The sequence below is a fragment of the Etheostoma spectabile genome, chromosome 22 (assembly GCF_008692095.1).
Source record: "Etheostoma spectabile isolate EspeVRDwgs_2016 chromosome 22, UIUC_Espe_1.0, whole genome shotgun sequence".
Classification (NCBI taxonomy): domain Eukaryota; kingdom Metazoa; phylum Chordata; class Actinopteri; order Perciformes; family Percidae; genus Etheostoma; species Etheostoma spectabile.
In genome coordinates this window covers 6,160,537-6,164,706 of record NC_045754.1, presented here as the reverse complement: position 1 = coordinate 6,164,706, position 4,170 = coordinate 6,160,537, and the positions used below count along the sequence as shown (strand labels likewise).

Genomic DNA, 4,170 nt, shown 5'->3' with positions numbered 1-4,170 from the left:
GCTGTGTGGACTAGCCAGACCCTCCTCCACAGCGTTGCGGAGGAAGGTCTGGCAAAGCGAGAGGTGACGCAGAGTAAAGAGTGACCACGTTCACCTTGGGAGGAGATCAGGGTGGAGGGAACAAGAGACCACCCATCATGTGCTGTGTAAAACCAAAAGTCAACATTGACTTATTTTAACTTACGTATAGGTCAACTTAACTAACGTCATTTATCCTACGTGACATACTTAAGTTACGTAACAAACACGGGCTACTTATTTTAACCCACACCATGACCCTAAACCTAACCAAGTAGTTTTATTTAAATTCACAATGTTAACCACATGTTTAAAACTGTGACTTTTTCACAATGTGCGCCTGTTGATGGTACTCTTCAACAGTCATCTTTTTGGGAGTCTTTGACAAACACCCTATTCTGTCATTTAGGTACAAGGATGTGTTGGATTTTGCAGGGATGAGTCCTGTGTTAACTTTCACCTACCGCACTTACTGTAGTTGGGGTTAAACATGTGACATTTCTGGTGTATTAACTTTCAATTTTACCTTCAAGTCTGAAACCCCCAGGAGCTTCATTTTGGCTCTCCACACACCTATGGGTGACGTCATGGAGACTATGTCCATATATTTTGTACAGTCTATACCTATGTTGCCAAGTCCCCAAATAAAAGAATCCTTCAAATTTGAACATAACTGACAGAAATGTCGGCCAAACTATAAAAATTCAGGTAAGGTTTAAAAAGAGTAAAGAATTTTGCTTTAATGTCTGTCGAGGGATGACGCCCACATACTTTTTCAGCTGCTTCATTGTTTTTTGACTCTTATTGTACATTCTAGTGCATCACATTTGCAAGGTTAAACACTAAACAAAGCAGCTGTTGTTCTACCAGTGAGGACTCATTTGTCATTTAATAAAAGTTGGTCTAACTGTATTTGGACATTTTGGTGGACTTTCGCTTATGCCTCATCTAACCAATTGGAAACCTATGAGGGAGGATAATGGAATTTTTGAAAATGGAAAGCAAGAGTTTGTACATGTTTTCCTTGAACTTCTCTTTCTTTCAAGTTTAGGTACTTCGGTAGACGGTATGAGCAACTTTGCCATCATTGAGCTGAAGTATGCAGAAACCTTTACTGTGATAATGGGACTTTGGTATTGCTGACAATACCTGGCTGTCCCTCTTACCTTGCAGCCTTGCTGTCAAAACCATAATCACTATAACGAACACCTTCTCAGGTGCTATAACGCGCCGTGCCAAAAGCTGTTATCTCTCCATGGTCTTATCATCTCCCAGCAGCTCTACCGTGGAATATATGCCTCAAGGGGGGAAAAATGGACTCATGCAGTCAGGCGACTTATTATCAATTCAAATCATTGCCGTCCTCTCGGGGAGCATGAGTTGTCAATACAGAGTCTAGAAGAAACATCTATCTTGATGGAGTGACACGGCACAGGAGCAACATGGTTTCAGAAGTTGTGTGTGTGTGTCTAATGTAAGGTAAGGTTGTGCAAGTACAGTCCCAGGTACTGGTAGAATTAATCATTTTATGTAAAATAGTGATTGTTTCAGTTACAGCCACTCTGCTGGGAAGGAGATCCTTTATCCTGTCATTATTTACGTTAGCAGTGCTAGAGTGGACTATAGGCTGAAGAAAGATGTTGCCGCATGCGGTACTGCTGGGGTTGTGCTAGTCATGTTTCCATCAACCTTTTGTACGCCCATTTTGAAGTATCGCATTAGAAAATGTGTAATCCAAAATTTGCAAAAAGACATCCTCAAATTCGCTAAAAAATGTACGCTTGCTTGAGTGGTTTTTGGATCGTGAAATGGGTCCCGTGGTGCTCCATAAACTTGGCACAAGGTGCGTTGCGGAGTTGCAGTGCTCTATTGCTTGTGCCTCAGCCACGTCGGGTAAATTGACTAATTGGTTCAACAGCTTGAATCGCATGACCCTGCACACCGCGTATTCACAGCGGTGTACGGTAGTCTTACTGACACGGAATGTTTCTGCCACAGCGCTTTATTCTGTGCAGGTGTCCAACTTGAACAATGGTACCTCTCTCCATTTAGCCAAATAACTTAGCTTCTAAACTCTTTGATTTAGAAAGTCGTTTCACAATCCACAACCATGCATAACGTCAACTTGTGACACAATTACACTTAGTGTAGTTTAGTTTTTTCACTCTAAACCAGTTGATGGAAACGCTTCTAATTCACATTTTAAAAGTTTGCTTAAAATTTGCTTGACAATTAGATGGAAACATGACTACAGTTGCTGATGGGGGACAGAGGATGAGTCCCAGACAATATTTGATCCCTCCATACAAAAACTGACTTGGCGTTTGATTGGCAGGACCCGGAGTGAGACTCATTTTCAGCCCTGGAGTTTAATGACTTAGACCGGCCCACTTTACTTCACAACTGCCTATATCAAAATAATTTATTTAGAACCTTAGAATAGGAGTCTACAACCGCAAACTGTTCTCTGCAGCCTTGTAATTCAGTGTGTTTTTGTAAAATATAATTTCAAATTCAGTGCAAATACAGTAAGTGTTGCTTTACAACGTAGATTTAGAAAGTGGTTACATTGTAACAAATCTGATCATGTTTGCTTGTTAACACACTGTGGTACAACAGCTTAGATCCAAACTGTCAGCAGCTATCCCTTGCACACTACGGGCTCTGCTTCTCAGTCTAAATCAAATTTGAAAGATTGTCATAATTCTCAGCACAAATCTCCCCATTTTACAAAGCTTTCTGATCAAGTCTAGTGAGTTTCATTAAAGTAGTGCTGAAACATCTGGCATCATTAATTATCTCAGGGCATTTTTCATAACATATCTACACCATACTCTTCATTAATACATGCATCCATGATATATTTCAACTACGATTTCAACCCAGCACCATGACTACACACCACTGGGCCTCGTGACCAAAACAACAGACAGGAATTCTCCTAGTGCTCCTGACTAGCCAATCTGGGACAGCCAATTTGTGAAAAGGTGTATAGATGTCGTGGACCCTATTTACACTTTATGCATCTTGGGTTGATCAGATAGCATTCTCACATCTTGCCTAACACACCGAACCTACCGGGTAAAGAGGATCTACCTCAGAACCTTGCCCACTCAAAACTGGGGTTCCTCAGGGAACAGTTGTGGGTCTCCTCCTCTTTTCTCTGTTCACCAACTCTCTCGGGTCTGTCTTTCACTTGCACGGCTTTTCTTATCACAGCTACGCCCAACTAATTTTCTAAACTTGAGTTTTCGGAAACTCAAGTAGCAGCACGCATCTCAACTGTGTTGAATATCCACACACCATCTGATACTCAACCTTGACAAGACTGAGCTCCTTTTCCTTCCAGGAAAGGGCTCTCCTACCCAAGACCTGACAATAACAAATGACAACTCTGTGGTAGTCCCCCACTCAGAATGCTAGAAACCTGGGTGTGACACTTGTCGAGCTCTCCTACCAGATTTAGTAGATACATGCAGCATAACATCAGACAGATACATTCCCTTCTAATGCAGAAGGCGACTCATATATACAGTATATATGTGTATATTTCTTGAAGCTGCACTTTCAAATGGCTCCTTGTAGTTTTTCTTATTTAAAGCTAATGTATTTGCACTTACTACTTGTTGTCTGGAGTTTGCACCATCATGGTTGAAAGCACTTAATTGTTGCTTTGGATAAAAGCGTCAGCAAAATGACATGTAATGTACAGTACCACAGCAAAAAAAGTAAATGCAACCTAGAAGCATTAAAGGACAAATTGAAATCTGATCCGATATTTATTCTAACAATACGTTTGTGTTATTACGCATACATAACACTCTTTACTCTTCCCAGGTGAAACAACATCAGTAAGCGATGTGTGGACTTGTGGACAATAAATTAGCCTCTACAGGGTCTTTGCTCCTGTTATTATGGCAGCTGAAATAACTGAAATGGCAATCAAAAGTCCATATAAAGTAACAAGATGAACAGGGCTACAGCAATTATAGATACAGAATTCTTATTAATGCGCTAGTGTAGCAAACAATGATCTGTATCAGTGAGGGAGCCGCATGAGCTCATAAAGATGATGAACTTTTTTCTTGCTCATAGTCCACCCTGTGAATACGAGAAGCTGTCTAGGCCAAAATTGAACACTTCAATTGCACA

The 4,170-nt window shown here is 40.8% G+C and overlaps 1 long non-coding RNA gene across 1 annotated transcript in view; it reads left to right on the top strand.

The window, feature by feature from the left end:
* Positions 1–4,170, top strand: part of LOC116671961 (uncharacterized) — a 14,657-nt gene that overhangs the window by 4,073 nt on the left and 6,414 nt on the right. Inside the window, exon 2 of the long non-coding RNA XR_004327422.1 lies at positions 2,170–2,173. This is a non-coding gene — a long non-coding RNA (uncharacterized LOC116671961). The remainder of the gene's footprint in view (positions 1–2,169; positions 2,174–4,170) is intronic.